Source organism: Phascolarctos cinereus, unplaced genomic scaffold, assembly GCF_003287225.1.
Source record: "Phascolarctos cinereus isolate Bilbo 61053 unplaced genomic scaffold, phaCin_HiC Scaffold_4;HRSCAF=312, whole genome shotgun sequence".
NCBI lineage: Eukaryota > Metazoa > Chordata > Mammalia > Diprotodontia > Phascolarctidae > Phascolarctos > Phascolarctos cinereus.
This window is the reverse complement of record NW_027555847.1, coordinates 437,596,335-437,616,194: the sequence shown is the minus strand read 5'-3', so window position 1 is coordinate 437,616,194 and position 19,860 is coordinate 437,596,335. Positions and strand designations below refer to the sequence as shown.

Here is a 19,860-nt window from a genome sequence, read left to right as displayed (position 1 = left end):
TTCAAAGCATGGGCCTCAGTTTCTCTATCCATAAAATGTGTAGAGTAATAATCACCTTAGAAAGGTTTTATGAAAATAAAATATATGTGAAAATTCATATAAGAAACTATTATAAGAATATATAGTTGTTTTAAGAAAATATATTCATATACAGATGCATTTATTTATGTCTCAATTTTAATTAGTTAAAAATAAATATAATAAATGGCTTTATAATGATTTATCATCTTGGGGATAAATAAAATTATATCTGCCCACTCATTAAAAGGATTCTTTATAATCATCTACTTTTCCATAATTAATACAAATCTAAGTGAAAATTATGAAGTCTTGGACACCATCCAGCAAAACAGCTAAACAATGCTAATGCAAGACTGACTGATTTGGTTAAGCAACATTTAATTATCAGACAAAATTAATTTTCCATTTTAAAGGAAACAGATTTTGAGCATAAGTATACAGAAAAAGGTGAAAAGTATACAAAAAAGGGAAACATATTTTAAAGCAAACATGCTTTTGCTTAGTGGTAGAACAAGGAGTTAAGGAGTGAAGTAGGATAGAATAAACTTGAGAATATAGTTTACTGAAACCATGATGATTACAAAGTGGATATGAGTATTGTAGAATTATTGCCTTGATAGCTATAATTCTAACAACACAAACATTCTTAGAAAAGTTTTCCTGTGTGCCATATAAATTTAATCATGTTAAAATAAAGTAAAAGTCTTTTACACTGATCAATCTGTCTACTCTCCAGCTTTTTACAAGATACTGATTAGGCATAAAAAGAGATCGAGATTTTGAAAGTTTTCCTTTTGTTCCCCTAAATTTATAAACCTAGCTAAAGGATGCCTCTAGGTTTAGGATGGGGAATATGTTTATTTTCTTAGCCCTTGACCAGAAATGTGTCTTTTGTTATTGAATGTGCTGCTGGCAGCAGGAATATACTACTAAGCAGCTCCCCTTCACACCTCTGAGCTCTTTCTCCAAACAGCATCTTAAAATGTTCATTAATTCTTCCGTGATAGTTATTGACAGGTTTCTCATAGACACTGATTGCCACTCCTCTATGGCTTAGTCATTACTACTTTATCATTGTCATGTCTGAAAATGCTAATCCCAATCCTAATTGCTCAGGACCAAACTAATGATAAAACCTACAGTCTTAGCAAGGCCAGGTTATGTACTACAGATATACATACATATAGTTAGTCACTGGGGCCATATTCAAATCTTTGACATTTTTAGTAGGGTTCACTAGAGCTGATGCTGCTCTGACATAACCTCCATGAATTTTGTGATTAAACATTGGAGTAGGACTTTGGTGGAGCTTATTTGGAAGGTAATGTTAGCCCTTATATATCCCACACCCCACTCAAGCTTGTACAGTGGGTTCCTCAGATAAGGCTAACCCAGGTTCTGAGGATCTATATTCATTCAAAATCAATGCCCACAAGCACTCAGTGATATGTTTATCTTTACAAATCATTCAGAGGATATACTAAATTCAAGTCATTCATTTAGTATAATAGTCTAGCACATTAATAAAAGTAATGATAAATCAATTCATCCATAAACCTGGATTACATTTTTACGCAAAAAATGTAGATCACCACTGAGACAACTGGATGTATATAGGGAACACATATTGGACAGACACACAAAAGAATTGTGTGGCCACGGTACATGACTAGAATGACATGTATGCAGGGAACACAGGCAGCTGTAGAGACTGGAAGTGGGAAGAATGCACATAGGAACAGGTGTATCCAGAATGCCTTTGTGGAAAGAGACACATAGGGAACAAAAGTGGCCAAGATATATGCACGAAGATGTAATGCATGCCTCTGGTGCCATAGGATTGGTGATATCATTATACTGCTCCAAACTGACCTTTTATAGTTTATAGTCTCTGCCAGGTATTGGCCCATGAACTCTCATGATTGAGTCTTAGTGTTTCTCAGAATTTCAATGTTCATTGTTAGACTTTTCTAAGTGCAGTTCTACTGAACATAATATTGAGGAGATTCTCTCTGCTTCCAGCTTCTGACTTCAGGTGAAATCCTCAATGAAGGTGTTATCTCATCGTCAGAAAAGGATAGCTGTACTCTTATCATCACTTTGTAACTTAAAACCTGGAGGCTTTTACTGATACTTTAGAAAGGACAGAAATCCATATACTGAGTCCTTGCAATTGTGTGGGGGTGAGGGACGATATCTGTGACTTTCTTCCATAAGAGCCTATCTCTCTGAGTCTTAGCTAGCCAGAATGGGTATTTCTTTGAAAGAGGATTCTCCAAGTATTGATTAAGTTCATTAGAACACAAATCAGCTCTAATAAGATAGTTCCCTTCTGTTTAATTTGTCACTCAAAATATCTTGGTCATCAAGGATTTCATGTCTCTTGGGAACTTAAGATTAAAATCAAAAAGTCTGTGAAACTCCCTGTTCAATTCATAATGATTGAACTTTACCTTGTCAGTATTCATTTAGAGCCAAAGTTCTTAATGTTTACTGTGTCATGGATGCCTTTGAGAGTACGGTGAAACCTATGTATGACTTTTCAGAATTGTATTTTAATGAAAAAAAAATGTATGTATGTATGTATGTGTATATATATATATATATATTATATATATATATATATATATATATATATATATATATATACGTGTGTGTGTGTGTGTGTGTGCACATGTGCATATATAGGATTGCAAAAGAAGCCAATTATATTGAAATGCAGTTATCAAAATATTAAAATGTAAACAAAAACAAGTTCATATGCCCGAGCTTAAAACCCCTGATTTAGAAGCACTCTTTCTATAAACTGCCAAAGACCCTCTGGTTTTAGGGCCCAGAACCTCTCATTTCTCAGTTCCAAAATTTCTTTGGTCTTCTATGCAAATAAGGTAGAGGGGGAAAGAAATGCATAGGAACAAAACTAAGCCCATTTGATGAGTCTTTTCCTGTCTAACTGAATAGCTGAATCAAAGGGGAAATGATAGCTTTGTGTCATGCAAAATATGATTTGCATTATCCAAGTATTATTCAATGTATATACGGATGACAAAGTGACCCAGGCTTTAAGCACCCTCCCCACCACAACCCCCAACAAACACAAAATATCCAGCAATTCTTGCTGCTCTCTACACTTTACCTTGCTAGATGGGGTTGGAGAGCTATAGCTCCTTTGGAAATTTTCCTAGTGGAAAACAAGCAAACAAATAAAAAACATTAAAAAATATACTTGATGATGTATAACTAAGAGTGAAGTTAATCAATGATAGAGATCTTCAATATATTCTAAGATCCAGCAATGTGCCCATAACACAGTTACCACTTAATAATTATAGGTTGATTATGAGACCAGTACTCTATTCAGTCATATTTAGCGTACTATCAGGGATATTATACAGGGTGTAAAGTCCTTATTCAGCTTTAAACATTCATAATTTTTTTGTACTAATGATAGAAGTATGTTGTAAAGGACATTTAAAAGCTGAAACCTTAAAATTTTAAAGCAACAGAGTTTGATTTTTCTAAGCCTTCAGTATAACTAAAATCATTTGTAACAGTTTGCAAACTGATTTTTTGCTGCTATTCTGTAGTTTCATGAATTGCAGTTGTGAAAAAAAAAATTAACTCCCAAATTGACAATGACACTTAAAAACTCTAAGAATTTGTCATATTCATGCCATTTATATTGTATCTTTATGTAGATATAGGGAAATATTAATTGAATAAAAGCATTTAGCTGTACAATCATCTTCTTATCTCCTTAGAAGAATAACACTTAGGATTTTAACACTTGAGGACTGCTGAAAACAAACTCTTCTAACAAATGCTAAACCCCTGCAGTCATTGCTCTCTGCTGACAGATTATACACCACTTTAAAATAGAAAACTGAGAAATAGGTTCAAAATTGACTGCAAGTGACAGTATCAATAACACAAGTTTGTTAAAATATTTCTAACTTTTGATTATTAGATGTATATCAGACACATTTAAATAATGAACACCTTTAAATTATGAATCTTTAGTGTTATTATCCCTACTATATTAATAAAAAGCATAGTTTTAGTCCCTAAACATGATTAGACAAGCCTTCACACAAAAAAAAAAGATTGAAGAACTTAGTGGCTTACATGAATTAGGATGGAAAATTTAAAAAATATAAAATATGAAATTGAAATTATAACAGTTAACATTTATATATCACTTTAATGTTTGAAAATGATTTCTTAAATATGGAATACAATTCGGTCTTCACAGCACCATGGCAAGTAAGTACTATTATTATCCCCATTTTACAACTGAGGCTGAGAAAGTTCAAGTGAATCGTCCAAGGTCATGCAGCTAAAGTGTCTGAGGCAGGGTTTTAACTCAGGTCTTCCTGACTCTAGGTCCAACACTCCATCTACTGTGCCACCTAGATACCTATTATTACTAAACTATTGCCATCTTAGATCATATTTACAGTTATGCCAACTCCATAGAGTTATGCAAGTCTCTTAACCTCCCTGAACCTCATCTATAAAATGATGGAGTTGGGCCTCATGGCCTTTAATGTTCCTTGCAATTATGTATCTATGATCCTAAGTAGTGTACAGGATAAGGGGAAAGATTATAATTGGGGATGTGTAACTATTCATATATTTCATATCTCATCTTTCTCCTCAGGTCCAATCATGAATCACTGAGTGATGGCTAACCATCTCTACCTGTACAATAGCTCTCCCCATTGATATCTCAAGCTCAACATCATCAACATCCACCCTTCTTCCTAATTTCTTGTTTCTGTATAGGGTATCACCATCCTTCCAGTCATCCATATTCTCAACCTTCACGTCATCATCTTCACTTTCACTTATCAACGTCCAACCATTTGCCAAATACTGTCATTTCTACCTATAAAATGTATCCTATTCATATTTTCATCCCCTCCAATTAATATTCTCCTCTTCAGTCTCTTTCTCTCCAATCTTTCTTTCTTAAAGCTGACAAACTGACATTCTGAAAACACAGATCCACGTATTCTTTCACAACATGGCTAATATGGAAATATGTTTTGCGTGATTGTACATGTAAAACCGATTTCTAATTGCTCACTTTATCAAGGAAGTGAGAGTAAAAAGAGGAAAAGAGAGAATTTGGGAGTCCAAATTCAAAAAAAGAATTTTTAAAATTGTTATTACATGTAATTGAAAAAAATATATATGTGTATATATATGTATACATATATATGTATATGTATGTGTGTATATATATGTATGTATGTATATATATATATATATATATACATATATATGTATATGTGTAAGACACAAGTTCTATCAGGTCACTTGGCTCAAGAAGTCTGAGCTCCTCCCTGTGAAAAAGTACAAATTTATCTGGTTGGGATTAAAAATTAGTCACAATCTAGCCCCAACTTTTCTTTCAATGAGGATTGCACATCATCCTCCTTCCAGTCAAACTGGTCTAGTTGCTATTCTCTGTACATTAAGTTCCCTCCCCAGTCTATGCTGTTACACAGACTGTACCCTAGTTCTAGCATGCTCACCTTTTTCATCTTCACTTCTTAGAATCCTGAGCTCCTTCTAAGGCTCAGCTCAAGTACAATCTTTTCTGATTCATCTAGTTATTAGTGCTCGCCACTCTGCAAATTACCTTACACTAATTTTATATGTTTCATATTTTCTTACCTCTGTATATGTTGCTTCCCTCTCCCTTCTCTTTTAGGAGACTGTCCTTGAGTTTATGGACAATTTTTTGTCTTTATAATCCCAGTACCTAGCTCAGTGCCTGACATAGAGGAAGCACAAATATTTGCTGAATGAATATAAGAATTTATGAGAAGTGGTAGACAGATTGCTACACTTGGGGTTAGAAAGACCTGGGTTTTAATCATATTCCAAACACTTTCTGCATGACCTTTGCCAAATTAACTAACTTCTCTCAGTGTGATGATAGCACTTACCTCATAGCCTTGTTGTAAAGATCAAATGAGAAATGTATGTGAAGTGCTTTGGAAAAGTTATAAGTATTATACAGGGTGTCCCAAAGTCTTAGTGTAGGTTATTAAAGTTTAAGTTATTAAAGCTTAACCTGCACTAAGGCCTTTAAGACACTCAGAATAAATGTGAGCTGTTATATACCTATGAAATTGCAAGGAAAAATATGAATGTCAAATAAATTGGAAATTTTAAATCCTGCCCTTACTTTGAAATATTCTTAATAATTTCGGTATGAATGTCACTGCCCACAATCTACTTTTTTATCTATGTACAAATAAAATTATAAATTCTCTCAAATTCTCTCAAAGGAAAAAGTCTTTTGCTACTGTTTTTTGTTTGTCATATGTACACATAAAGAGAATAAATAGTAACAAAATCTCTAAATGGTTTTATCTTTAATGGGGAAAAGATAAACACAAAGAAGTCAATAATCAGAAGCAAAAATGATACAGGGAAGAGTTAAAATAAGTTTTCATTTTCCCCCTAGCATGTTAGATAATTTTATTTACTTCATGATTTGCTATAACCAGAAAACCCAATTCCTAGTAGTTAGCTTTCTGGTTATGATCCTCTTTTGTCATAAGCACTGCAATTTCAAGGAAATATGAGTGTCCCTTCTTCTCTTTAAACCTCTATGTCTAAATTTCCTCCATCATAAATGTTATGAACAGTGCTTATGTTTCTCCAGCACTGAAGCACACTAAAATTCATTTAAAGACCAAAGAGTGCTTTAACATGGGAATTTCAGTTATGGAAAACTGGATGCTTACTGAATTTTGCTACGTAAGCAAGCAATGGTATTGAAGAGAGGGAGGGAGAAATTCAAAAATGACTAGCACCACAGATAGGTGTATCTTTACTTATTTATAAATCATATATATATATATATATATATATATATATTATATATGATATATAATACATATATATGTATTATATATAATATATAATATAAACTATTCCTCTACTAACAATTAAGTACATTATAAAATTCACATGAACAATAATTTCAAATAGATGAGATAAAAATAAAATAGTATTTAATCTTAGAGATCATGGGAAGCTACTAGAGTTTATTGAGTAGAAAAATGATATGGTCAGACATGTGCTTTATAAAAAACACTTCGGCAGTTCTGTGGAGCATGTATTGGAGAGAAGAAAGGTTTTTGCAAAGAGACCAATTAGGAGGCTATTGCAATATCCTAAATGAGAGGTAATAAGGGCTCAGACTAGGGTGATGGTTGTGTAAAGAGAAAGAAGGGGATGAGACGTGGGTTGAAGGAAAGTGAGGGATCAAAACCATTCCTATTTAGAATGTGGGTGTCAGGAAAAATGCAGGTGCAGTAGATTTGAAAGTAATTGAAAAGTTTAGTTTTCTCCCTATATTCTACCTATGTGACCTCATCAGCTTTCCCTACTCTAATTATCATCTCTACATTGGTGAATCATAGATCTGTATATCCAGCCTCAGTCTCTCTCCTGAGTTCCTAGCCCATATCATCAATTGCCTTTTAGAAATTTTCAAATGGACTTCTTTAATCATCTCAAATACAGTAGGTCTAAGCAGAACTCATTATCTTTCCCTTCAAACTTATACAACTACTGAAATTCCCTATTTCTGTTGAGAGTACCTCTTTTTCTAGTCTAACAGTTTTGTAACATTATCATTATTTCTTACTCACTACTCTCCCTCATTCCATATATCCAATCAGTTACCAATTTTTTTTTTATTTTTCGACCTCCAAAACAGATCAAAATCTTGAAACTGACCCCTCCTGTCTACTCAAACAGGTACCATCTTAGTTCAGACTCTTGTTGCCTCTGAACTGGACTATTGCAATACACTCTAACTTAGTCTCCTTATACCGCTGTATTCCACCTTCCAGACAACTGTCAATGTGATTTTCCTTGAACATATATTTAACTATGCCATTCCCCTAGGCAATAAACTCTATGGGCAGTTTATTGACTCTGTGATAAAATATAAATACTTCTGTTTAAAAGCAGTTTAGTGGTGCAGTGAATAGAGTGCTGGGATTGGTCAGGAAGACCTGAGTTCATATCCAGCCTTGGATATTTATTAGTTATATGACCATGGGGAAGTCACTTAACTGTGACCTGCCTCAATTTCCTCAATGTAAAATGATGACCATACTGGACCTACCTCATAGGATTGTTAGGGTCAAATGAAATAATATCTATAAGGTGATGAATAACAATGCCTGGCACATGTTGTTGCTTAATAAACACTTCCCCTTTCCCCTGTTTGACTTTTAATGCCCTTCACAATATTGTCTCAACTTAACTTTTTAACCTCATTATACAGGGATTGCCTTCCTGCTCCCTACAGCTCAGCCAAATTGTTCTTCTCTCTTATCTTCACATGGAATTTCATCTCTGCATCTTGATACCACCATCCCATGCACCACACTCCCACTTCACATCTGCCTTCACATAGCTCACTTCCTTTGCAACAATTTTCAAGTACTGCTTTCTACGTACAAAGTCTCTCCTACCTTGCATTTAATTACATTTCATTTCTGTTCTATTTATTTCACAAATACATATACATACATACATACAAACACATGCACACATGCGCGCACGCGGGCACACACACACACACACACACACACACACACACACACACAGAGGTCATCTCTTGGGCCATAGTTGAAGGAAAGAAAGGACCATTTTCAATCAAGAGTGAGTGAGAGCCTTAAGGGGTGGTATCACTTCTGGCCCCAAAGGATCAAGGACCCTGATGAACAGTATCATTTCCAGTCTCAAGGGAGAAGGTACACTAAGAAGTAGTTATGGGATCAGGGGACCTTCCTGGGTAAGGCCAGAGTATAGACCAAGAGAGCAGTGATCACATCTCTACCCAGATCACATCACCTTGGAAGCAATGAAAACCTCCAAATCCCTAGAACTTGCTCCGAAAGCAACATATTTTGAAAACTTGGTGTTTCTGGTTTGGGAGGGAAAACAGTGTTCTTACTATTCCATTTTTTTTTGTTAGGAAAGGCTGTTTTTTCAGAATGGCATCTTCATCAGTTCTTAATTGGTACAGAAGTGATGGAAGCAAAGAAATGACAAGAACCGAAGTTGCTCACCAAGACTCAGTTGCATAGAAGGAAAACAGATATAAGAAATATGAACAGAATAGACACTCTCGCTTAATAGATGTCAATACCCTAACCTTAGAAAAAATAAATATCCCTTAACTGAATAAGTCCAATAAAAACATTCTGGAAAAGAGCAATGTCAAACCAAAGTCAGCTGTCAGTAGTCTATACCAGCTGCTGATTAATCAGTGAAAGGAAATGCTTAAGCAGCATAAAGAGAAAAAGTGGCTTCAAAAACTGAAAGAGCAATGAAAGAGAGCCAGAGGAGGGCTATTTCAAGTTGGGTTTAATAAGACATGACCTACTGCAATTTCTTAGAGTTCCTCCAAGAGAGAAGATGGTGAAACCTGAGTGAAAAAAGGTTATTCAGATCTCCATATGGATCACAAGGTTAAAGGTCAAGGAAAAACTGGAGCAATCAAAAATCAACCTGGCCAGAAAACAATTTTTGAACATCAGTCTAGCAAATTAAGGAAAGTTCTACAAGCTGATATGAGAGTGACTAGACCAGCTACCACAGCAGCAAAGCAAATCCCTATGCTAGCTTCATCACTTGGCCAATGCCAAAACTTATCAATGAAAACCAACCAGAAAGAAAATACCGACTGAAGAAGACCTCCTCCAAAGATTGAACTTAAATCTGATGAAGTAAAGAACTTTCTTTCCAAAGCTGATGGTGAATAAAATTCTTCAAAGGACCCACTTACTGAAGAAACTCCTCATAATTTCAGAAAATCATCAAGGAAAGAAATTGCTAAATTTACAGGTAAAAAATACTTACCTGACACAAATGTTGCCTATCAAATGAGAGGGTAGTGTTCCTTTGCACCTAAAATCCATGAAAAACCTTAAAAAAAATAAAATTCACTGGAATGCTCTAGCTCAGGGAGATCTGATTAATTTGGGGGTGGAACCAAGATGGCAGAATGAAAGCAGTGACTTGCATGAAATCTCCCCCAAAATCCTTCAAATATCTGTAAAATGGCTCTAAACAAATTCTAGAGCATCAGAACCCACAAAAAAATAGAGTGAAACAAATTTCCAGCCCAAGACAACTTGAATGGTTGCTTGGAAAAGTCTGTTGTGCCGGGCTTGGAGAGGAACGCAGTTCAGCATGGTTGCACAGGCAAAGACCAGGCCTCAGTAAACCTGCAGCAGGCATCATAGGACTGCATCTTGGGAAGCTGTGGTGCCTTCCACAATTCTCAACCCACAAATGTCAAAGATAACTTAGAAGGTCAGTAGGATAGGTGTGTGACCATGGTGAGAGAGAAGCTGGTCCCAGCCCTGGGGAAGTGGCTGCATCCTAAGCTTCTGTCCCACAGACTGAGGGGGAATCAAGTGCCTGATCAGAAGGGGATGTCTTTGCTGGAGCTGAGACAGGATTCTCTTGCTTTCCCTGTGCTTGAATCTGGGTCACAGTTCTAGGTGGTGGTCCTGGGGCAAGGAGGAGCTCTGGCCTGGTGGAGCTTATAGTGGCAGTAAAGAGAGAATCCTCCTCCCAGTTCCAAGGCAGAAAAGAGTGCTTGAGGTCACTCATAGACTAGAGTATAGGGCAGGAAAGGAGTAAACACCTCACCTTTGATCATAGCACCTTGGAAGAACTGAAAATTTACAGGTCCCATGAAGTATCTCTAAAAACAGCCACACAAAACACTCGAAGCTTGGGACTGTACATTCTCCACACTGGAAAGAGATTCCTATCTTAACAAAGAGTTTAAAATTCAAGTAATTGGCTGGGAACATGAGCAAACTGTGAAAAAAAAAGTCAGACGATAGAATCTTTCTTTGGTGACAAAGAAGATAAAAACATGTGACTCAGAAGACCACAAAGTCAAAGCTCCTACATCCAAACCCTCCAAAAAAAAACTTTAATCAGTCCCGGGCCATGGAAGAGGTCAAAATGGATTTTGAGAAGCAAGTAAGAGAAGTAGAAGGATAAGTGGGAAAAGAAATGAGAATGATGCAAGAAAATCATGAAAAACAAGTCAAAAACTTGCTAAAGGAGACCCAAAAAAAATACTAAAGAAAATAATACCTTAGAAAATAGCCTAACCCAAATGGCAAAAGAGGTCCAAAAAGCCAATGAGGAGAAGAATGCCTTCAAAAGCAGAATTGGCCAAATGAAAAAGGAAGTCCAAAAACTCACTGAAGAATGCAGCAATTAGAAATTAGTGATTTTATGAGAAATCAAGACATCATAAAACAAAACCCAAAAAAATGGAAAAAAATAGAAGAAAACAGTTGCTGGAAAAATGACTGACCTGGAAAATAGATCCAGGAGAGATAATTTAAAAATTATTGGGCTATCTGAAAGCCATGATCAAAAGAAGAGCCTAGACATCATCTTGCAAGAAATTATCAGGGAAAACTGCCCTGATGTTCTCAAACCAGAGGGTAAAATAAAAATTAAAAAGAATCCACCAATCACCTCCTGAAAGGGATCCCCAAAGGAAAATTCCTAGGAATATTGTAGCCAAATTCCAGAGTTCCCAGGTCAAGGAGAAAATACTGCAAACAGTCAGAAGGAAACAATTCAAGTATTGAAACGTAATCAGGATAACACAAGATTTAGCAACTTCTACATTAAGGGACTGGAGGGCTTGGAATATAATGTTCTGGAGGTCAAAGGAGAAAGGATTACAGCCAAGAATTACCTACCCAGCTAAACTGAGTATAATCCTTCAGGGGAAAAAATGGTCATTCAGTGAAATAGAGGACTTTCAAGCATTCTTGATGGAAAGTCCAGAGCTGAATAAAAAATTTGGCTTTCAAATACAAGACTCAAAAGAAGCATGAAGAGGTGAACAGGAAAGAGAAACCATAAGGGACTTATTATGGTTGAGCTGTTTGGATTCCTGCATGGAAAGATGATATGTGTAACTCATGAGATCTTTGTCAGTATTATAGTCGTTGGAGGGGAAAAAAGTATACGTAGATAGATAGATAGATAGATAGATAGATAGATAGATAGATAGATAGACAGGTAGGTAGATAGATAGGTAGATAGATGATGGCACAAGGTGAGTTGAAGACTAAGGGGTGATATCTGGAGAATAAAATTAAGGGGTGAGAGAGGATTATACTGGGAGAAGGAGAAAGGGGGAGGTAGAATGGGGTAAACTATCTTACATAAAACAGACAAGAAAAGGTTTTTACAGTGGAGGGGAAGTGGAAAGGGAGAACAAATGAGTGAATCTTATTCTCATCAGATTTGGCTTAAGGTGGGAATACCATACACACTCATTTGGGAATGGAAATATGTCTTACCCTACAGGAAAATAAGGGAGAAGAGAATAAGAGAGCGGTGAGAAGAAGATAAGAGAGCAGGCAGGATGATAAAGGGGAGGGTAGGTTGAGGGAGAGAGTAATCAGAACCAAGCATTTCTAAGGATGGACAAGGTTAAAAGAGAGAATAGAATAAAAAGGGTGGCGGGACAAAGGGAATTATAGTTAGTTTTCTGCAACAAGACTGCTATGGAAGTGTTTTATATGATTACACATGTGTAACCTGTATCTAATTGCTTGCCTTCTCAATGAGGGTGGGTGGGGAAGGAGGAAGGGAGAAAATTTGGAACTCAAAGTTTTAAAAACAAATGTTAAAAGTAAAAAAACAATTAATGAAAGATTTGATTAATTTGAACCAAGATTGTAGACTAAGGCAGGAACTCACCTGAACTTTCCCAAATTACCCTCCAAACAACTTTAAAATAACACCTTAAAATTAATTTTCTGGAGCAGTGGAACCAACAAAATAATGGAATGAAACAATTTTCCAGCCCCAGACAACTTAGAAGGTCAAAAAGAAAGAGCTGTGTCACTGAATTGATAGTGGAGTATTGTCCAGTGCAGATGGCCCTGTCAAGCCAGCAGCAGGCCAGGCCCCAGCATACTAGCATTGAGGCCCCTCACCCAAGCAAAAGCCAGAAACAGGACCCACCCCAGCAAGCTGGTACAGACCTTTGGGGGCAACTGAATAAACAGTAGTAACTCCCTGAACTATAAGCACACAGACTGACCGGGGGCGAAACAACTAGTCAAAAGGAGATTTCAGGGGACAATTAGCAGGACACTGTTGCATTGTCCAAATGGGAATCCAGATCACATACCCAAAGTGAGGACTACCACTAGGACACTAGAAGATGCAGCCGCAGGGAAGCAGGGACCTTGGTCTCAGGTTAAGGGCAGAAAAGAATGTTTGTGGTCACTCACTGACCAGAGCACAGGCCAAAAGAGCCATGACTATACCTCTCCTTAGACCATAGAACCTTGGAAGCACAAAATTTTACAGGTCCCCAAAATTACCTCTGAAAACAGGAGCATGAAAAAATTGAAGATTGGGAGAGTGCTCCCTCCACACCAGGAGCAGAGACCCAACTTTAACATAAAATTAAAAGTCAAGGAATACGCTAGAAAAAATGAACAATAACAACAAAAACAATAACAACAAAAGAATGTAGCCATAGAAAGTTACTGCAGTGAGAGGGAAGATCAAAATATAAACACAGAAGAGGACAACAATGTTAAATCAGGTATGTGTGAAGTTTCAAAGAAAAATGCAAATTGGTGTCAGGCCAAAAAAGAACTCATAGAAAAATTCAAAAAGAATTTTTAAAATAAAATAAGAGAGATGGAAGAAAAATTGGGAAAAGAAATGAGAGTGATGCAAGAGAATTACGAAAAAAGAGTCAACAGCTTGGTAAAGCAAACATCAAAAAAATGGAAAAAAATATACAAAAAACTGAACAGAAAAATTTGATTTTCAAGTACAAGACTCAAGAGAAGCATAAAAAGGTAAACAGGAAAGATAAACCATAAGAGATTAAATAAGGTTAAACTGTTTACATTCCTACATGGGAAGATGATACTTACAACTCTTGAGAACTTTATCATTATCAGGGCAGTTAGAAGCAGTATACATAGACAAAGGAAATGGGTATGAATTGACTATTATGGGATGATATAAAAAAAATTTAAGTGGGGAGAAAAAGGGATGCACTAGGAGAAGGGGGAAGGCAGAGTTAGAATGGGGTAAATTATTTCACATAAAAAGACATAAAAGAGCTATTACAGTGGAGGGGAAGATGGAGGTGTAATGGGCAACACTTGAACCTTACTCTTATTAGAATTGGCTCAAAGAAAGAATAATATACAAACTCAGTTGGGTATAGAATTCTGTCTTATACTGTATGGAAGTGGGAGGAAAGCAAAATATAAGAAAGGTAAAGGGATTGATAGACAAGTGGGTAGAGTGGGTGAGGGGGTATAAGAAGCAAAACACTTGTAAAGAGGGAGAAAATTAAAGAAAGAAGGGGAGGTGTAATGAGAATAAATGGGAAAAGCTGAATAGAGGGAAATACACAGGTAGAAATCATAACTATGAATGTGAATGGGATAAACTCACCCATAAAACAGAAGCAAATGGCAGAGTGGTTTTAAAACCAGAATCATATAATATGTTGTTTATAAAAAACACATTTTAGGCAGACACACACAGAGGAAATGTAAGGGACTGGAGCAAATTATATTAAGTTTCAACTGAAGTAAATAAAGCAGGGACAGCAATCATGATCTCAGACAAAGCAAAAGCATGACTAGATCCACTTAAAAGAGATAAAGAAGGACACTATAAAAATTTACTACAGAAGATGAAGTAATTTCAGTACTTAACATATATGCACCAAATGGCATAGCACCTAAATTTTTGAAGGAGAAGTTAAATGAGTTATAGGAGTTAATAGACAGTTAAACTGTATTAGCAGGGAACCCCTTTCAAAACAAGATAAAACTAATCAAAAAATAAACAAGAAAGAAGATAAAGAGTTGAAAAGAATTTTAGAAAAGTTAGATATGATAGACCTGTGGAGAAAATTGAATGGGAATAAAAAGAAATATACCTTTTTCTCAGTGGTATATGGCATCTACAAAAAAAAATGACCATTTATTAGGGCATAAAATCCTCACAACCAAATGCAGGAAAGCAGAAATATTAAATTCATTCTTTTCAGATCACAATGCAATACAATTGTACTGAATAAAGATCTGTGAAAACAAAGATTGAAAATTAATTGGAAGCTAAATAACCTAATCATAAAAAAAGAGTGGGTGAAAGAACAAATCATAGAAATAATAAATAATTTCATCAAAAAAGGATAACAACAATGAGATAACATGCCAAGATGAATGGGAGTGGTTAAAGCAGGAAAAATATATTATGTTTCTAAATGATTATGTTGATAAAATAGAAAAAAGAACAGATCAACGAACTGGGCATACAACCAGAAGAAGAACAAATTGAAAATCCTCAATTAAACACCAAGTTAGAAATCCTGAAAATCAAAAGAGATTAATAAAATTGAAAGTAAGAAAACCATTGAATTAATAAATAAAACTAGGAACTGATTTTATGGGGGAAAACAATAAAATAGATTAACTGTTGGTTAATCTGGTTTTTTTAAAGAAGAAAATCAAATTACCTGTATCAAAAATGAAAAAAGGTGAATTCACCAACAATGAAGAAGAAATTAAATGAATTATTAGATCTATTTTGCTCAAATATATGCCAATAAACCTCACAATCTCAGCAAAATGGATGAATATTTACAAAAGTATAAACTGTCCAGATTAACAGAAGAGGAAAGAGAACCCTTAAATAACTCTTCCCCATCCTCTGTTAAGACCACCTCCCCAGCTCCTATCTCCACCCCATTCTCCCCTGGCCTCTCTTGCTGCTCCCCATTCTCCCCTGACCCCTCCTGCCACTCCCCACTCTCCCCTGCCCCCTGTTTCCCATGCCCCTCCCTCTTTGTCCACCCCCTCTTTTCCTTGGTTTTCTTTCCCTTTTTCCCTAGCCCATCCCTTTCATTTCTTCCCTCATTCACCTTCCAGGTACTCCCACCCTGCATTTCCTTCCCAGGCCCCTACCCCTGAGGATCTGTTGTCTGAACACCCCTTTCTTAAGCTCTCCTCTTGCCTTGCCCCCTTGTGGGGGAAGGTACATGATAGTGAAGTTGCAGAGCCAATTTTCTATAGTTAAGCCTCCCATATCCCTTTTCCCTCTATGCACCTCCTCATGTTCCCCTGGAAGTGTGGGAGACTGTTGAGTCAATTGTTTAGAATCAGGAAATTCCTGGAGGAGCTACTCATGCCACCCTCCGAGACCCTGAAGTGTTGCCCCATTGCTTATTTGTAGCCCCACCCAGAAGTCTTCTTTGGCTGCTGCCACAGGAGCACTTAACTTCTTGGGCACTTGAGGCTATAAGGTCTCTTTGAATAAAGTCCAGAGAGTGTATTTGGGCCACAAACTAACACCCACTTCTTGCTCCTTAACCTCAGAGAGGAAAAAGACACTAAGAAACAACTTCAAATTTTTATAAGCATGGCTGAATTTTGTAGACTCTGAATCCCTAATTTTGGTTTTATTGCTAAGCCCCTTTATGACTGTATTCAAGGCCTTGCTTCACTCCATCTAGAATAGGGCCCTGACCAAGCTAAAGCTTTTGAGACTTTGAAAATTAAATTACCACCACACCAGCATTAGCTCTACCCAATCTAGAAGAACCTTACATTCTATATGTTGATGAAAGGAGAGGACAGGCTTTGGGGGTCCTAATTCAGTCCTTATGAAGAGACCCCAGGCCAGCTGCTTACTTTTTCAAAACAATTAGACTCCATGGCTGCTGGATGGTCTTTATGCCTCCAGGCATTCTGTTTAAAAGCCATCCAACTGGCAGTAAGCTAGAAGAAACCACCCAACGAGTCTGTCAGACTTGCCCAACTTGTACCCATTGACTCTGGAATATACCTGTGAATCATTGGAGGACCTCAAGCTTCTACCTGGAAAGCCCTTAGTCCCTTCCACAGGACAGGTGGATGGAAAGAGGTGAAATCATACCTGATCTTTTCCTTTTATATTTTTACTTTGCCTTAGTCATCTTTAATTCCCTCCAGAGAAATTGTCTTTTCTCTATACTCCTTTTGTGGCTGTTTAGTCCCAGTGTGCTTAACCTTCTTGCCAGGTTTGCCTCCTCCAGGGTCCTAGCCATCAACTTCCAGATGAATGCTCAGGCTATATACCAACCTCTGACCAAGTCCAAGGTCTCTAGCTTACTGGACCTGGCATCAGCCAGGTCCTAAAGTCTGATCCCTTGAACAGAACTCAGTAAGTCAGGGACAGCTCTATGCCCCTTGCTAGCAGGAAGCAGTTTTAGAAGCTGAAGACTTTCACTCTTTCACCCTAAATGAATTTGGATCCCATTTGTATGAGGGGGGAATGATGGGGTATGGGCCCAAACAGAGACCTTTGCCCTTTACCCAGTCTACAGATTCTCCTTGAATTCTACCTGACCAAGGAAGTCTCTAGCTATCTCCTGAGGCTATAATCTTATTGACTGGACTTTCCTTATCCCTACATCCCAATTCTTTGTTATCCTTAGCTCTCTATTGTCTGTTACCTTCTGCTGGCCCCCCAGCTACTTCCCAATCTTGATCCATTCTCAATCTCCCAGTCACTTCCATCAAGATCCTCCCTAGACCCCTCTTCAGGTCACCCCAGCCTGCTGTTCACCCCCATCAAGATCTTCCCTACATCCCTCCCACAGTCTTTCTGTACATAAGGTCCATCTTGTCTCCATTAAGGGGCTCAGATTCTTTAAAATCTGGCCCGCTTACATTAGTGATGCAAATGCTTACATTCCTTAAGAGCTTGGCCAATGTGGCAGATCTTTAAAAAACTTTGTCTTTGGATGAAAAAAAAAACATTAGAGAGCTTTCCTCAATATGATAAGTAGTATCTAAAACAGGGGCAGGGAACCTGTGACCTCCAGGCCACATGTGGTGTTCTAGATCCTTGGGTGCAGCCTTTAGACTGAGTCCAAGTTTTATAGCACAAATCCTTTTATTAAGGGGATTTGGTCTGTGAAGTTTGGATTCAGTCAAAGAACCACACTTAAGGACCTAGAAAGTGACATGTGGCCTCAAGGCCAAAGGCTCCTCACCCCTGATCTAAACCACCAGCCAGTGTTATCTGTAATGGAGATAAGCTATAAGCCTTCCCAATAAGATCAGGGGTAAATCAAGGATGTCTATTATCACCACCCCTAGACAATGTTGTACTGTCAATATATGACAAGCAGGATGATTTCAGAAAAACCTAGTTACATGAACTGATGGTAAGTGAAGTGAGCAGAATCAGGAGAACCTTTTACATAGTAACAGCAGTATTGTATAATGGTCATCTGTGAATGATTTAGATAGTCTCAGTAATACAATGATCCAAGACAATTTCAAAGTCTCTTGATGAAAAATCCTATTCATCTCCAGTGAAAATAACTGATGGAATCTGAATGCATATTGAAACAGACTATTTTTCACTTCATTTTTTTTCTTTTTTTTTTTGGTGAAGGGAATCTGTGTTTCCTTTCACAACATGACTAATATGGAAATCTATTTTGCATGATTTTGCCATGTATAACTTATCTCAAATTATTTGCCATCTCAGGGAGAGGAAAGGAAGGAATGGAGAGAGAGAATTTGGAACTCCAAATTTTTTTTTAAATGAATGTTAAAAATTGTTTTTACATCCAATTGGGAAAAATAAAATATTATTCTTAAAAAGATTGCACTGATTTTCAAAGTCCTCCAACATCCCAGGAAATACTGGATAAAGCTCCTCTTGCAAATATAAATTGAGACACTAAAACAAATTCTGATAACCCTTAAATGCACAGACCCCTTCCTTAAAATAAATGAACATCAAGCAGTCCCACCACAATGTCATATGCCATATTTCTGAAATATTCTTCAATCAGAAACTGAGAAATTAACACGATTCTGCCATCAATGGGAAAATAAACTTACAGTGAATATTCCTGATGATGCCAAAGATCTCATTCACACAACAGTTAGTAAAGCAAGACTCATTATAAGTTAAATGTTCAAACAGTTTGAAGGACTGGTGAATGATTGTGACTATAAATGTGGCCAAAAATTTAATAGCATAGATCTGAATGGATTTGGGATTTGCTTAATTTTCAAGTAGAAGATATGAACAAAAAATCTGAAAAACTGAGTAAATTTCAGGAATCAAGATGGCAAGGGAAAAAATACCATAAGCCATAAGGTTATTTGGAAAAATGCTATTCCAGTTGAAAAATGCAAATCAAAACAGAATGATTCTACAAGAACTGCAGCTTGAAATCTCCTGGCTGCTATAAAAGTTTCAATGAGAGAGAAAATTAAGAAGGTATTCCTATATCTGAAATAGTAGGCCCTGTGGTATTAAAAGCAAAGGAAATTAACATGATAATTAATATGTATTTTTTTCAGAACTGAAAGCCCAGTTAAGTCATTTTCAGCCATCTGTGCATGTAAAGAGCCTTACATAACAAATCAAATGTTCCAACTGAATACAAAACACCTGGGAGTAAGAAATGAAATCTTTAAAGAAACTGAAACCAGCTATGTTTTCCCTACCTTCACATCCCTAACTTTAAAAAAGCAACAGTAAACCCTGACTAAAAACTGTTAAAGCCATACTTTGTAAGTTTCTTTTTTCAGAGGATTGAAAGTTGACTGTGAAAAACTTGTCTTAAGTTGACACTGAGAAGAAGCCTAAGAACATTGTTTATGCAAGTAAATTTCCAGAGAGATTTTATTGATCCTTGAAGTTGGAACTTTATTATTTTTGTTACTGTTGTGTTGTTGTTCTTTTTTTTTC

The 19,860-nt window shown here is 36.6% G+C and overlaps 2 pseudogenes; both read left to right on the top strand.

Annotated features, from left to right (window-relative positions):
• The first annotated feature begins 9,056 nt into the window (after window positions 1-9,056).
• Window positions 9,057-9,995, top strand: LOC144454107 (disks large-associated protein 5-like; annotated as a pseudogene).
• A 3,000-nt stretch (window positions 9,996-12,995) lies between these two features.
• Window positions 12,996-19,577, top strand: LOC110214729 (disks large-associated protein 5-like; annotated as a pseudogene).
• Window positions 19,578-19,860: the final 283 nt, after the last annotated feature.